Consider the following 17,286-nt stretch of genomic DNA (forward strand, 5'->3'; position numbering starts at 1 on the left):
AGCATCACCTGCAAGGACAGCCCCAGAACTGAGGCTCCTGTGTCTGGTCAGAGCCTCAGGCTCACAGCCTCATCCTACAGGAGGCAGTGCATCCACTCCCTGTAAACCTAATCTGGGTCCATCAGAGCAGCTCCCTGGACAGGTACACACGTCACTGTGGAATAAGTTCCTCTCCCAGTCCTTACTGCTCAACTCAGGATGCCCCTGGAGGAGTTGGATAGTGGACCAGGCATATGTGAGAGTCCCCTGAAGTTTCTGGCTCGGCTTATCCCTATCCACACCCTCTTTGGGTGCCACTTGCTCTTATGTCACCTGGTGTTGCTTGGGCTAACTCCTGTCCCCCAAACATGCTTTCTCTGATGCACTCCCTCAGCTCTTGAGCTCAGAATGTAGACTAAGCCCAGGCTGCTGCAGGAGACAGAGAGTAAAGACAAACATCAGGTCTCATCTTCAGTTCCCCAGGCGTGTTTTACGCACATCCCTGGTCCCCAGGAACTCAGAGAAATCTCGGAAGAAGGGACCCCAGAGAGGTACAAAGATCTTATCCTATTTCTTGACAAACTGAGGAAAATGATTGCCATGAGAATTTTGCAAATTCCTGTGGCAACTGATTGGCAGCAGAATTCACACACAAGCCTTGCCCTCAAGGCTCCCTGTCCCAAGAATGTAACTCATCACCCAGAAACCACTATCTGTATTTCAGCTTACTTTATTTAGATCAAACATAGCTACTTCCACTGTTCAAATATATGGGACTACTCTTTTATCAGAGCTCAGAAAGTCCTATTATTAATACTCAGCTGATTTTCAACCACTCTCTGACAGGCTGAGACTAAGGAACACACTAAATACTACTTAAGAAAACACATTCACTATGACTTTACTCCACCATTCTCCTTTAGGTTTTTCAGTTCTGCTCTATTAGATGGCTTGTTTCCTTAAATTATTCCCAATAGATATAATGAGATCTCTCCTCTGTTTATCTCAAAAGTAGGAAAAAGATCGATTGGATGAAGGCATAATCTAATAAAATTCAAATTTAATGATTCAAATTTGATGATACCTGTTTTCTAGATTTTTGATCTTTTCAATTGCAGCCATGGTGATCAATGAATGGGAAATGAATGACTACAAAGAGGATTCCCTGGTCTTTGGAAGGCATTAAAAATTTTCACAACAGAATGCTAGTGATGGTTGCACAATTACATGAATCTACTAACACCAAGGTGTTATACATCTGTAATTGGTGATTTTTCTTTTAAGTAATTTCAAAGGAAATTTTAAATTTCTGCTCCAAAATGTAAATAATGGAATAGTCACTTGTAAAGACAAGAAAATAGTACAACATACTTAACACCAATTCTCTTCTTCGATTAGCCCAAGAATTGAGGTCATAAGGAAAACAGCGTCCCTGAACATGAGAAATATAGGCCACTACAAGAAATACCAGCTTACCAGGAAGAGAGAAGCTGCTGAATGCAGCAAATGGTAAGGACACTTCCATGGTAACTGTCCAACTGCTGGAGGCTGGAGGTGACCTGCCTTGACAGTTAAAAACATTTTTGTGTGTGGGCATTTTGCCTTGTAGTTGGAACACCCATTGAGACACCCATAATGCAGTGCCTCAGTTTGAATCCAGCTTTCTGCCAACGAAGACCCTGGGAGTCAGCAGATGACGACTCACAGAAATCTATCACTGCCATGCAAGTGGGAGACCTGGATTTAGTTCCTAGCTTCCATTTCTGGCATGGTTGGAATCACCCAGTGGATCACAGTTTAGTGGAAGTGAACAGTTATTAATCATTCTCTGTGAGTCTGCTTCTTAAATTGGGGTCAAGGTGGAGTTTTGGAAATAGTTTTGGAAATTTTACCACAAGAAACACAAACAGGTTCTCTTTAAGAGTAGAAAAATTGGCCGGCGCCACGGCTCAATAGGCTTATCCTCCACCTGCGGTGCTGGCACACTGGGTTCTAGTCCTGGTCAGGGCACCAGATTCTGTCCTGGTTGCCCCTCTTCCAGGCCAGCTCTCTGCTATGGCCCGGGAAGTGCAGTGGAGGATGGCCCAAGTGCTTGGGCCCTGCACCCGTATGGGAGACCAGGAGAAGCACCTGACTCCTGGCTTCGGATCAGCGCGATGCACCGGCCACAGCGTGCTGGCCGCGGCGGCCACTGGAGGGTGAACCAACTGCAAAAGGAAGACCTTTCTCTCTCTCTCTCTCTCACTGTCCACTCTGCCTGTAAATAAATAAATACATAAAAGAGTAGAAAAATCATCAGTGCCCAGCGCCAGCACTACTCCTGTCACTTCTGCCCCTCTGGAGGTCCTGTGGCCTGCAAATCTCAGCCCCAAATACAATACAGCAGCTCCAGCCCCACCCTCTGGCAGTGACTAGGGGTCTGCTTGCCCCGTCTAATGGGCTTCACTGTGACTCCTGGGGCTCTGGCCCATCAGGCAATGGTCTCTAGCACTTCTTGTATCACATTTGGGTGATGGGTGGTGAGCCGTCACTGGGCCCACTCACAGAGCCAGCCACATGTGCTTCCAGAAAGAATGTCATTTCTGCAACTCTGTTCCCTCACTCTAGTGGTGGCTGAGAGATTCCATACCATGGGGCCAAGCAACTCCAATGGACCCCACACCCTTGATGCTGCTGTACTGAACTACAGCAAAATAAGCTATACGGAGAGGCCGCTATGGTATTTAACTTGAAATGGAGACAAAAACATGCTACATAGTCAACACCTAAAGACAGACATTCAGGAAAAATCCTTCAATCCTGGAAAACCATCCCTTAAAAATGATACAAAAAAAACTGATCTATCAGATGTACAACAATCAACATAGGGACAGAAGAGTGAAAAGTAAAACAATATGCTACCCAAAAAGAATATAACCACACTACAGTACAAGAACACAAAGAAAAGGTGGTGAGTAAAATGCCAGATAAAGAATTCAAAAGACAGGCTATAAGGATCTTCAGAGAGACACAAGAGAATATGGACAGTTAGCTGAATGTTATGCAAGTGATGCATGATATCAATGAATGAAAACTTCAACAGAGACAGAGACCTTGAAAAAGAACTAAAGTGAAATCTTAGAAAGCATGAAGTGATTCAGTCAAAAAAGTGAATCTCAAACACATCTCAACAACAGAGACTAGACTGAGCAAAAGAAAGAATACCTGAACTCAAAGATGAGTCTTTTTAAATATACCAGTCAGACAAAAGGAACAAAAGAGAAGATGGCCTCCTGAGACCAGCGGAACACAACATAAACAAGTATTCAAATTTCCGCAGTCACTAGGGAGAGAAGAAGAACCAGTGCAGTGAGGTAACAGCTGAAAACTTCCCCAGGCTGGAGAAATATATGGACAGTGATGTACAGGAGGCTTCAAAAGTCCTTGAGAGAAGTGACCAGGAAAAGTTCTGTCACCTTATGCTTGTACTCAAAAGAACACCACAAAAAAAGAAACAGAATTGAATCAGAAATGCACATGGTCCCTTTTAAGGGAAACCCCAATTAGATTATTAGCACATTTTCCCCACAAAGCTTAAAGGATTCATAAAATAGAAAATCCATTCATGATTAAAATCATGAACACATGCATATGGAAAAAAATTTCTCAACTTAATAAACTCATACATAACAAACCCACAGCCAATATCATATGAAATGGGGAATTCAAAAACATTCCTCTAACATCTTTGACAAGATAAGAGTAACAGTGGGCAGAGAGTACTCTTACTGGTCTGATTCAATATGAAACTAGATAGCTTGGCCGGTGCTGTGGCTCACTTGACTAATCCTCCGCCTGTGGCGCCAGCACCCTGGGTTCTAGTCCTGGTTGGGGCGCCAGCTACTAGTCCTGCTTGCTCCTCTTCCAGTCCAGCTCTCTGTTGTGTCCCAGGATGGCAGCAGAGGATGGCCCAAGTGCTTGGGTCCCTGCACACGCATTGGGGGGGAGGGATCTGGGAAGAAGCATCTGGCTCCTGGCTTCAGATTGCTGCAGCGCCAGCCATAGCAGCCATTATATATATATATATAAAATCTGAGATGGTTTTTCTGCATTGAAGTAATGCCATTTTCTGTGACCTTTCTGAGACTCCCTTGCATTAAATTGTTATAGAATTCATATGTGAATGAGAAAAACCTGGGGCCAAAGTGATAACAAATGGAAAGCACAAAACAAAATGTGGACCCAACCTCCTAGGGCATTCAGAGTGTAAGATGCTCCTATGTCACCTGCCAGCCTGAGGACAAGCAAACTGGATTGGTCCATAGAGGATGAGGGTGGGGGCTCGCCAAACAACTGAGTTGTGCAGTGGCAGAAAAGCATATAATGCATAATAAATATTACTAATATAGCATTGTAAAAATCAGAGTGGCATTTAGTACATCCACAGTGTCACACAACTGTCATATCTGATCCTGGGACTTCTGCACTTCTCCAAAAGGAAACCCCATACCACTAACCAACATGCCTGGGGCCGGCGCTGTGGTTTAGTGGGTAAAGCCACTGCCTGCAGTGCTGGCACCCCATATGGGCACTGGTTCGAGTCCCGGCTGCTCCACTCCCCATCCTGCTCTCTGCTATGGTCTGGGAAAGCAGTAGAAGATGGCCCAAGTCCTTGGGCCCCTACATCCGTGTGGGAGAACTGGAAGAAGCTCCTGGGTTCAGATTGACACAGCTCCAGCTGTTGGGACCAATTTGGGAATGAACCAGCAGGTGGAAGTCCTCTCTCTCTCTCTCCTCTCTGTGTAACTCTTACTTTCAAGTAAATAAATAAATCTTAAAAAATGCCTTTGTTCAGAATTTTTTTCAGAATTCTGAATACAGGATGTTTATGAGATCATTGGCATTCCTGGCTAATGCTGATGTACTCCGTAACAAGCAATAAACACTCTCAAGTGCGGGTGGCATGTAAAACATCCTCAAGTATATTTTAATTATTTTACTGAGATGAAGTATGCTATTTTGCATGCATAATATTATCAATATTACATTAAATCTCTTCATTAATTAGCACTAATGCTACTTAGAAGAGCTGTCAATAAAATAATTCATTCTCATAACATAACCTGGATCAGGAGTACATGATGGCTCCTATCTATTATGCTGAGCTAAGAGAGGGCTTCTGTTATAATATCAATTTATATTCTAAAAATGGCTCTGTGAACAAGTGCTTTCATGTGCTAGAGTTCCATCTCAATCACAGTATTTGAAGACAAGTGGGGATGGTAGATAACTGTTAAACAACCCCTTTGTGCTAATGCCCGTGACCTCATCCAAACACACCATTATCTGTGCAAATGCAGTACACATTTACATGCTGTGTATTAAAATTTTCATGAGATTTAAAGTGTTAGCTAAATACCATAACATACATTGACCACAAGGCCTTCTTCATAACTAGGTGATGAGGACACAGCCTGCAACTCCCTGTTAGAAGTCTGCTGTCTGGGGCGGGCATTTGGTGCAGCAGTTAGGACACCACGTAGGACACCAGCATCCCTCATCCCAGTGTCTGGGTGTGAGTCCCCACTCCACTCCTGAAGCTTCCTGCTCATGCACATCCTGGGAGGCAGTGGTGATGGCTCCAGTACTTGGGTCCCTGACACGCATGTGGGAGGAGATCCAGATTGGACTGTAAGCTTCTGGCTCAGCCCCAGCTGTTGTAGGCAATTGGGAAATCAATCAGCTGATGAGAAATTCTCTTTCTCTCTCTCCTCCCCACCACTACTAGACTCACTGTCCTTCAAATACAAAAATAATTAAGTAAAGAATTGAATAAAATATAAAAAGAAAGCAAAAGTGTGTTGTCTTTGGCTATATGTAGTTTTTTCTTTTAAAGATTTTTTAATTTATTTGACCATCAAAGTTACACAAAGAGAGAAGGAGAGGCAGAGAGAGAGAGAGAGAGGTCTTCCATCTGTTGGTTCATTCCCCAGATGGTCCCAATGGCTGCTCCATTTCTGATTCAGCTCCCTGCTGATGGTCTGGGAAAACAGTAGATGATGGCCCAAATGCTTGGGCCCCTGGACCGGTGTAGGAGACCTGGAAGAAGCTCCTGGTATCAGCTCAGCTCCAGCCATTGCAGCCATTTTGGGGTGAGTGAACCAGCGGATGGAAGACCTCTCTCTCTGTCTCTCTCTCCATCTGTCTTTAACTCCATCTCTGAAATAAATAAAATCTTAAATAAATAAGATTTTCTCTTGGTCATAATCTCTGTAACTCTGACATAAATAAATAAATAAATAAATAAGGCCGGCGCTATGGCACAGTGGGTTAAAGCCCTGGGCTGAAGCACCAGCATCCTGTATGGGTGCCAGTTCTAATCCCAGATGCTCCTCTTAAGATCCAGCTCTCTGCTATGGACTGGGAAAGCAGTAGAAGATGGCCAAAGTCCTTGGGGCCCTGCACCCACATGGGAGACCTGGAAGAAGCTGGAAGGCTGATCAAGGCTCGTTTATTCTAAAGTCTCAGCAGCATTTATACATATCCAGCTGCAGAACAAAGAATCACAAAGAACCACAAAAAATAATAACATACGTAAGCAAGTTTTTGGGGCCTGTGGCAGCAAAGATAATTTTAACAGGTGTTCTTTTTTTTAATTTTTATTTATTTATTTATTTATTTATTTATTTATTTATTTTTTATTTTTTGACAGGCAGAGTGGACAGTGAGAGAGAGAGACAGAGAGAAATGTCTTCCTTTGCCGTTGGTTCACCCTCCAATGGCCGCCGTGGCCAGCGCGCTGCGACCGGCGCACCGCGCTGATCCGATGGCAGGAGCCAGGAGCCAGGTGCTTTTCCTGGTCTCCCATGGGGTGCAGGGCCCAAGCACCTGGGCCATCCTCCACTGCACTCCCTGGCCACAGCAGAGAGCTGGCCTGGAAGAGGGGCAACCGGGACAGAATCCGGCACCCCGACCGGGACTAGAACCTGGTGTGCTGGCGCCGCTAGGCGGAGGATTAGCCTAGTGAGCCGCGGCATTTATCCATATCCAGCTGCAGAACAAAGAATCACAAAAAATAGTAACATACGTAACCAAGTTATTGGGGCATCCGGCAGCAAAGATAATTTTAACAGGGTGTTCTTGATTATCATCCTCCTTCAGGATGGGAGTATGTGACTTTCTTATCCTAGGAATTCCACAAGCCAATATTGGCCCTGATTTGTCCAAAGGCTGCCTACATCTCCCCCTTTTTTATTTTATTGAGAATGGCCTCTGTCTTAGGTTGCCCTCAGCCATCTCTGCCCTTACCCATCATTGGTAACTCTGGCAGCTTGGCCTAGAGCTCTGTCTTAGATTGGTACAGGATGCTGAGTGTCTTACCCATCTCTGAGGACCATTCCCACATCTCTGTCAAATGATGACTAGGTAAAGAAATTATGGGGGCAGGCACCATGGCAAAGTGGGATAAGTCTCAGTCTACTGCACCAGCACCCCACAGTGGCGCCGGTTTTAAGCCTGGATGTTCCCTGATGATGGCCTAGGAAAACAGTGGAAGATGGCCCAAGTCCTTGCACCCATGTGGGAGACCCAGAAGAAGCTCCTGGCCCCTGGCTTCGGAACAGCCCAGTTCTTTTGTTTTGTTTTGTTTTTTTCTTTTGTTTTGGCAGGCAGAGTTAGGCAGTGAGAGAGAGAGAGAGACAGAGAAAGGTCTTCCTTCCATTGGTTCACCCCAAAATGGCCGCTATGGCTGGTGCACTGTGCTGATCCGAAGCCAGGAGCCAGGTGCTTCTTCCTGGCCTCCCACATGGGTGCAGGGCCCAAGCACTTGGGCCATCCTCCACTGCACTCCTGGGCCACAGCAGAGAGCTGGACTGGAAGAGGAGCCACAGGGACACAGCCAGCACCCCAACCAAGAGTAGAACCTGGAGTGCCATTGCCAAAAGATAGAGGATTAGCATGGTGAGCCGAAGGGCCGGCCACAACAGCCCAGTTCTAGCCATTGCAGCCATTTAGGGAGTAACCAGATGGAAGACCTCTCATTCTCAGATAGAAGACCTCTCATTCTCTGTCTCTCCCTCTCTCTTACTCTGCCTCTAAAATAAATAACTCTTGAAAAGAAGTAATTGTGGTATACACACAATATGGGATACTATTTAGCAGGAAAAATGCAGTGCTGTCTCTTGCAACAAAATGGATGCAACTGGAAACCATTATACTTAGTGAAATAACCTAGTCTCAAAAAGAAAAATACCATATGTTGTCCCTGATCTGTGGTAACTAACAGAGTACTTAACACGTGTGTAGGAGTGAAATGGGCATTTTGAGATGTGGTGCTTTTTTACAAGCCTTGTCTCACTTTGAGGAACAATTTATTTTCTTCAGACTATTTGTTGAACTTTTACTTAGTGTATAGTTAATATTATGAGTATAAAGTTAACTGAAAAATAGATTTCTGTAAGAATTAACAGTGCAAATGGGAGAGGGATGAGGAAGAAGTATGGAAGCATGGGATATAGGAAATATTGGATGCGAAGAATCAATATGTTCCTGAATATGTATATAGCAAGTACATGAAATTTGTTTACTTTACATAACATTTTTAAAAAATAGATAATCTGCTAACAAGACTGACAAAGAAAAAAAGAGGAAAAACCCTCAAAACTTCAAGTAAATAAGATTAGATGGAAAAGTAGACATTATAACAAACACTACTGAAATACAAGGCTTCAAAAGGCATTTCCATTCAATACTATATGCTAATAAACTGGAAAACCTTGGAGAAGTGGAGAAGTTTGTAAATACAAATAACTTACCAAATTAAATCCAGAAGATAAACACAATCTGACAGACTCATAAAAAGTAATGGGATTGTAGCAGTAATCAAAATTCTTCCATCAATGAAAAGCCCAAGACTTGGTGGTTTTACTATCAAATTCCACAAAACATTTAAAGACAAACTCCAACACTTTTCAAAGTATTTGAAAACACTGAACAGGATGAAACGCTGCCAAACTCCTTTTAGGAGGCCAACATCACTTAGACACTAAAAACAAAGACACAAAAGGGAAAGAAGACTACAGGCCTATATCCTTGAAGGACATAGATGCAAAGATTCTCAACAAAGTGCTAGCCAAAAAATTCAAAACATCAAAAAGCTCATACATAACTATCAACTGGAATTTATCCAGAAAAAGCCACGGTGGTTCCACATTTGCAAACCAATCAACATCATAAATTAATCAACATATTGGGAAGAATGAAAACCATACTCTCATTAGATGCAGAGAAAGCACTGGGTATGATTCATTACCCTTTGATGGTAGATATAGAAGGAATATGCCTCGGGGCCAGCGCCGTGGCTCACCTGATTAATCCGCCACCTCCGGCGCCGACATCCCATATGGGTGTTGGGTTCTAGTCCCGGTTGCTCCTCTTCCAGACCAGCTCTCTGCTGTGGCCTGGGAGGGTGGTGGGGGATGGCCCAAGTGCTTGGGCCCCTACAACCACGAGGTAAACCTGGGGAAGGCTCCTAGCTCCTGGCTTTGGCTTGCACAGTTCAGGCCATGTCGGCCATTCGGGGAATGAACCGATGGAAGGAAGACCTTTCTCTCTCTCTCTCTTCCTCTCTCTCTCTCTCTCTCTCTCTGTCTGTAACTCTGCCTGTCAAATGAATAAAGAAAAGAAGGATTACTCCTGAAAATCATAAAGGTTATATTTGACAAACCAACAGCCAATTTTATGCTGAATGAGGAAAAGATGAAAGCATTTCATCAAAATCTGTAAAAACACATGGGTGTCCACTTTCACCACTCTGACTGAATATAGTATTGTAAATTTTGACAAGAGCAATTGGAGAGCAGAACAAAATAACACGCACTAAAATTAGAAAAGAACAAGTCAAATAATCAATGTTTGCAGAAAACAGGATGTTAGGCCGGCGCCGCGGCTCACTAGGCTAATCTTCCGCCTAGCGGTGCCGGCACACCGGGTTCTAGTCCCAGTCGGGGTGCCGGATTCTGTCCCGGTTGCCCCTCTTCCAAGCCAGCTCTCTGCTGTGGCCAGGGAGTGCAGTGGAGGATGGCCCAGGTGCTTGGGCCCTGCACCCCATGGGAGACCAGGAAAAGCACCTGGCTCCTGGCTCCTGCTGTCGGATCAGCGCGGTGCGCCGGTCGCAGCGCACTGGCCACGGCGGCCATTGGAGGGTGAACCAACGGCAAAGGAAGACCTTTCTCTCTGTCTCTCTCTCTCACTGTCCACTCTGCCTGTCAAAAAAAAAAACAAAAAAAACAACAACAAAAAAAAAACCATGATGTTGTTCCTGGAAGAACACAAATATTCCACCAAAATGCTGCTTCAACTGATAATCCAATTCAGTAAAGGTTACATACAAATAAATAGACAAAAATAGCTGCCTTTTTACATATTAACGATGGCCGCACTGACAAAGAGAGCAACAAAAATCCAATTCACAATAACCACAAAAATCAGCATATTTAGGAATAAATTTAATCAAATGAATGAAAGATCTTTATAATGAAAATTATAAAACACTGACCAAAGAACCATCAAGGACACAAAACTGGAAAGGTATTCCTTTTTTTGTGGATTGGAAGAATCTAAATCATTAAAATGTCTATCTCATAAAGAAATCTACAGAATACCAATGACATTCTTTACAGAATTAGAAAAAAAAAACTCAAATTCATACAGAACCACAGAAGATCCAGAATTGCTAAGGTGATCCTGAGTAAATAAAAATCAAGCTGGAGACATCACAATACCTGACTTCACAGCATACTAAAAAGCTACACTAATTAAAACATCATGTGACTGGCAATAAAAAAACTGAGACATACCAATGGAGCGAAACAGAGAATCCCAAAGTTAATGTAAATACATATAGCCACCTGATTTTTGACAAAAGGGTTCAGACCATTCATTGGTGTAAGGATAATCTCTTCAACAAACGGTGCTGGCAAAGCTCGATGTATTTGTGTAGAAGAATGGAATTAGATCCATATCTCTCATCATTTATAAAAATCAACTGAGATGGGGCAGCCGTGCACTTCTCAGAAGACTGTTCTTACAAGTATGGTCAAAAACAGTGAGGCCAGATACCAGTGCTGTGGTGTAGTGGGTAGGGCCACCAGTGGCGCAGGCATCCATTGATCAGACCAATTCCTGCCCTGGCTGCTCCACTTCTGATCCAGCACCCTTTTAGAGGCCTGGGGAACAGCTGTTGAGGATGGGTCGATTGTTTGGGCCTCTGTCACCCTTGTGGGGAGACAACATGGGGCCCCTGGCCCCTGGCTTCTTATAACCAGTGGATGAAAGATCTCTGTCTCTTAATGCTATAATGAGTACTCAAACAGTATATTTCGCTTTGTGTTTCTATGGGGGTGCAAACTGTTGAAATCTTTACTTAATGCATACTAAACTGATCTTCTGTAAAAAAAAAAAAAGAAGAAATTATCAATTCCCAACTTGACTCTCACTGGGATTAAACATGACAATAGGTCTGATCTGATTTCATCATCATTTAAAAAATCATCTATTATTTTTCACTTTATGTTTGTGTGGGAGCAAACTGTTGAAATCTTTACTTAATGTATGCTAAACTGATCTTCTGTATATAAAGAGAATCGAAAATGAATCCTCATGTGAATGGAAGGGAAGAGGGAGTGGGAAAGGGGAGGGATGTGGGTGGGAGAGACGATATGGGGGGGAAGGCATTGTAATCCATAAGCAGTACTTTGGAAATTTATATTCATTAAATAAAAGTTAAAAAAAATCTCTGTCTCTCCCTCCCTCTCTGTAACTCTGACTTTCAAATAAACGAACAAATCCCCCAAACAAACCAAAAACTCTGTAGTGGTTTCTCATTAAGGGCAGTCCACCTGAGGCAGACAAACCATTCAATCAGATCTGTGTGAGATTCCCCATTCCGCAGAGTGTGAGACTCCTCGTTCCCCAGTCTGCAATGAACATTTTCTCTTGGACTGCTGCTGAGCTGCCTTAGGTTTGCCAGGGCAAGGCAGGCAGACTATTTCCTTGGGAAGTCCGCAGTGTTGTTACCTTGTTATCTTTCCTCCTAGCTTGGTCATTTTCTGAGGGAATTCACATCTAATTTTTTGCCTGGAGAGCGGAAGTCTGACATTCAAATTCTTAAAATCTCAAATATATTATTTTGGCTGCAGCGTATTTTACCCACTAGTGTTGTAGACAATGAAACTGAATGGGTGGTTACATGGATGTATGAAATATATTTGCTTGAAAGAGACTGAAATCTAACATTTCTGCTATAAATTGAATCTGGTCTTAATGCCTATCTATTTCAGGTATTTCTATTTAGGAAACATGATCTACTAATAAAATTTAAGAAACAAAATATTTGGAAGTTCAACTAGTAAAACAAAATAAGAGGAATGTAAATTGGAAAGTTCTCTTGGCAGAAGTCATGTACTCTGATAACTATGTGTCTTCCTCTAAAATACATTAAATGCATGAAGTAGAGATTTTGAACATGCAATGAATTTTTGTAAAACTCCGTTATTCTTTACCAAAGTCACATTGCCTTTAGCAATGATAAAGTAACATCACAAGGGATTTTGTTATGGATGCATTTCCTACATGGTTGATGAAAATTATGTACAGCAATAAAACCAATTTTTATGAAATAGCAAAGTAGAATGATCTTGTATATATTTATTTGATGCATTCATCAAGCCACTTTCCTCTAAAAAATGTGCTGACGAGCATTAATTGATCAAGGGAAAGAATCTATTTATTTAATAAACAGAACAAAGATAGGTCAGAGACCAAAATTTAAGAACTGAGACTATGAAGCTTTTGGAAGCAACTGCAGAAGAAATGCTCCAAGACACTGGAGAGGGGATGACTTCTTAGACAAGACCCTCAAAGCACAGGCAACAAAATCAAAACTAAACAAATGGCATTATATGCAAGTCAAAAGCTTCTGCACAGCAAAGGAAATCATCAACAGAATGAGGAAAAATATTTGTAAGCTAACTATCTGATAAAGAATTAATCATCAGAGTACATCAGCAACTTAAAAAAGAGAACAAGAACAACAGAAAACCAACAACCAGTTAAAAAGTGGCCAAAGGAACTCAACAAACAGTTCTCTAAGGAAATACAAATGTCTAACAAATCTTGGAAAAAATGCTCTACACCACTAGCCAACAGGGAAATACAAATCAAAACTGCAATGATAAATAACCGCCTTTTCTTAATTGTTAAAATCCACGATATAGAATAACAAATGATGAGAGGATATGAAAAAAGGGGAACTCTGGTACACCATCTGTGGGAATGTAATTCGTTCAAGGACCGTGGAAAATAGTATGGAGATTTCTTAAGAAACCAGAAGGAATTTGTCATATGATCCTGAAATCCCACTGGGTTTATACATATAAGGTATTAGCATCATGTATCAAAGAGATACCTCCACTACCATGTTTTTTGCAGCACTGTTCACAACAGACACAGCAAGATAATGCATAAGAAAAATATGGTATATATCTATAATGGAAGTTTTATTCAGGTATAAAACATAGCAACACTTGGTCGGTGCCAAGGCTCACTTGGCTAATCCTCCGCCTGTGGCGCTGGCACCCCATGTTCTAGTCCCAGTTGGGGCACCGGGTACTAGTGCCGGTTTCTTCTCTTCCATTCCAGCTCTCTGCTGAGGCCCAGGAGGGCAGCGGAGGATGGCCTAAGTGCTTGGGTCCCTGCACCCTCATGGAAGACAGGGAGGAAGCACACAGGTTCCTGGCTTCAGATCGGCACAGCGCCGGCCGTAGCGGCCCTTAGGGGAGTGAACCAATGGAAGGAAGACCTTTCTCTCTCTCGCTCTCACTGTCTATAACTCTTTCTCTGTCTCTCTCTCTGTCTGACTCTGCCTGTCAAAAAAAAAAAAAAATAACAACACTGATGCAAGTTAGGACATCAGTTAGTGAAATCAGCCAGAGAAATACAAATATCACATGTCTTCTCTTATATGTGGAAGCTAACATTTTTAAAATCAAAACACAAAATCATAAAGAATGCTTTTGTATATCACTATTGCTCAAAACTTTGTTTTATAACCTTGTCAAACCTATGGTTAAGACAATTATACTACTCTTGTGGAACTGTAGTCTTCCTACCTTTCCTTGTTGAATACTACAGATAGTGGTGAATTAAGACTGTGAATAATAAAGTGCATTAAAACTATACCTCATGAAAATAATGAAAAGAAGAGAGACAAGGGAGGGAGAGGACGGGGGAGAGAAGAATGTGGCTGTCTTCCTGGAACAGCACCTATGAAATTCATGAAAATTTATTTTAAAAATAATTTAAAAATAAAGAACATTATACTAGTATAGTTTTAATGATCTGTGATTACTTTAAAATTTATGCTATATGGGTAAATGGTCATTTTCCATTCAGCTGTTCATACCTGTTGCTTATTTCCCACTAAACTAGGGCTTCTGTTTCTTTTACCCTTTTTTTTTTTTAAAAAGATTTACTTTATTTACTGTATTTACTTGAAAGGAACAGTTACATACAGAGAGGGAGAGACAGGAAAAGAGATCTTCCATCTGCTCACTTCACTCCACAAATGGCCACAACAGCCAGGGTTCAGCCAAGGTTCAGCCAGGATGAAGCCAGGATGAGGCCAGGAGCCCCTTGCCCCTTGCCCCTTCCCCCTCTCCCTCTCCCAAGCACTTGAGCTATCCTCTGCTACTATCCCAGGTGCATTAGCAGGGAGATGGGTCAGAGGTAGAACAGCCAGGATTTGAACCAGAGCTTGTAGGTGATACCACAGTGCCAGCCCCATGTTTTACTTTTTAAACTTCTTACTTCAAAAAGCATTTACCAAAGTCATATCATCAACGATGTTTTTCATAAGGTTTATGGGTTCATTTGCCAGGCAGAGTGACAGAGACACAAAGAGAGAGCCTCCACCTCATGACTGACTTACTCCACAAATGCCCCCAAAAGCCAGGACTGAGCCAGGCAGAAGCCAGGAACTACATCTCTGTCTCCAATGTCGGTGGCAGGAACTATGCACTTGGGCCATTGTTTGTTGCCTCCCGAGGAATTACCAAGAAACTGAATTGGAAATGGAGGAGCTGGGACTCACAACAGGCAGGTTGATGCAGTATGCTGACAACCCAAATGCCAGTTTAACCTGCTGTGCCTCAATGCCCACGCATTTCTAAACTTTTCAGATTATTACTCCATCTTAGTCCATTTTGGATGCTGTAAGAAAACACATTACACTGGGAAGTTTATAAACAACAGGGATTTATTACTCACTCTTTTGGAGGCTGGTCACTCCAAGGTCACAGTGTTAGGGGACGCGGTGTCTGGTGAAGCTTCGGTGGCTAATGTCCGTGCACCGTCATATGGCAGAACTGCAAAGGTATAAACAAGCTGCTCCATCAAGCCATTCTTAAAAGGGTGCTGTGGCATAGTGGGTAAAGCCACCTTCAGGCCTGGCATCCCACATTGGCACGGGTTTGAGTACCAGCTGCTCCACTTCTGATCCAACTCTCTTCTCTGGCCTAGGAAACCAGTCGAAGTTGACCCAAGTCCTTGGGCCCCTGCACCCACCTGGGAGACCTGGAATAAACTCCTGGCTCCTGGCTTCAGATTGATTCAGCTCTGGCCATTGTGGCCATTTGGGGAGTGAACCAGCAGAAGGAACACTTTCTCTCTGTTTCTCCCTCTCTCTGTCTGTAACTCTGCCTCTCAAATAAGGAAATAAAACCTTTTTTTAAAAATAAGGGCAATGACAGCATTCTCAGATTTGCCCTCATGATCTAGTCAGCTCCCAGCATCTCTGCTCCTAAATAACAAGACACAGAGTATTACATTTCAACACATGCTCAAAAATTTTGAGAAAAAAAAAAAAAAAACAAAAAAAAAAAAACCAAGATAATTCTCAGAGGGGATTCCATACAGAGGAATAGGGAAAAGGAGGACTGCTATAAGCTAGGATAAAATAGGAAAAAAGGCAGAGAAAGTGCATTCCCAGGGGAGAGTGGAGATTCTGGAAGAGGAGGAGAGATGCTGTGGATCTGTGTGGAAGCTGCAACAAGCACTGATACAACACAAGACCCAGCAGGTGAGAGCTGGAGAAAGTGCCAGCTCTGAAGAACAAGGTGAGATCACACTGCAGTGGCCCATGCCACTGCTGAAATAGCTGCAGAGACAGCCTAGCAGACTGTCTTGGATGTGTCATGGACCCTGTGAGTAACAGGGTATCCTCTACCCCAGCAGAAAAGAGAGACAATTCTCCCCATCCCCTCACAACAGACCCTGACTAGCAGCTCAGAGAGGGCAGGCACCATTTTGGATATGCTAGTAGCTGCAACAGCTCTCATGCAGGCTCCCAGGAACAGTCAGGGAAAAGGCGCCATCTTGTCTCAAGTAGCAACAGCCCAGGGGCACACACCCAGCAACAGGCAGGGAGAAGGAGCCATTCCGACATCATCACTAGCTGCAGGGACTCTTCTAAGTGTCCATAAACTGGCGGGGAGAAGCATGATTGTGAAACAAGCAGTGCTGTGGCCAGTAGCTCTTGTGGACATGTATGACCAGGGATTTCACCACAGGGAAAAATCTGTGTTCCCCACCGACTTTCAGTCTGGGTGGAAAGACTGACAGGGGGCTGCAAATGCACCTATGACTATCACGAGCCCTTAGCCTCTCAACATAATGCAGGCTCTGGAGCTCAAACTGCCTAAGTGGAGCACCCATAGGCAACTGGCTCTCCAAAGTTCTCATCCTCTCCATGGACAGAGCAGGTTAGTGGGGTGGGGTGGATCTTCTGCACCCTGTGTCTGTGGGAGCCCTGGTACTGAGACTGTGGGAACACATGAATGAAGGAGAGGCTGCCTGGTGTAGCTGTGTTTCTGGGAGATTACTGTGTGTAGCTCCACAAGCTCAGCACCCTGGCTGCCTGGGGTGGGTCACTGCAGCAGGATCTGTGCTCACACTGAAGACTGCACAGACCCTTTGTGCCATTCATGCAGAACCACAGAACAGAATAGTACCCACTGAGGGCTAACACCTGGGTTAGTCTCACCTTGGAAAAGAGGAGTGAGGGTGTGATTATACCAACAGCAGTGACCATATCCTCTTTTCTATTAACAAGAGGAGATCTAACATGCCCAATATGGGTGTCACCCTGGACACTGGTCCCACCCTGGAGCAGTGACCAGAGCTGCCTAGTCACAAGCAGCACACACCTCTGGGTATTCATTGAAACAGCAGACACTCCACTAATTCACAGAGGCACAGTCCAATAATAAAAGC

The 17,286-nt window shown here is 43.4% G+C and overlaps 1 protein-coding gene across 5 annotated transcripts in view; it reads right to left on the reverse strand.

Moving 5' to 3' along the window:
- LOC127489780 (uncharacterized) overlaps positions 1 to 17,286 on the reverse strand; it is a 133,177-nt gene that overhangs the window by 37,250 nt on the left and 78,641 nt on the right. For all 5 annotated transcript variants that reach the window (XR_016226135.1, XR_016226136.1, XM_089321534.1 and 2 more), the window contains one exon: positions 15,283 to 15,380. The gene's annotated coding sequence lies outside the window, so the exon portion shown is untranslated. The remainder of the gene's footprint in view (positions 1 to 15,282; positions 15,381 to 17,286) is intronic.

The sequence above is a fragment of the Oryctolagus cuniculus genome, chromosome 19, assembly GCF_051225735.1.
Source record: "Oryctolagus cuniculus isolate XC-2025 breed Fujian yellow rabbit chromosome 19, ASM5122573v1, whole genome shotgun sequence".
Lineage (NCBI taxonomy): Eukaryota > Metazoa > Chordata > Mammalia > Lagomorpha > Leporidae > Oryctolagus > Oryctolagus cuniculus.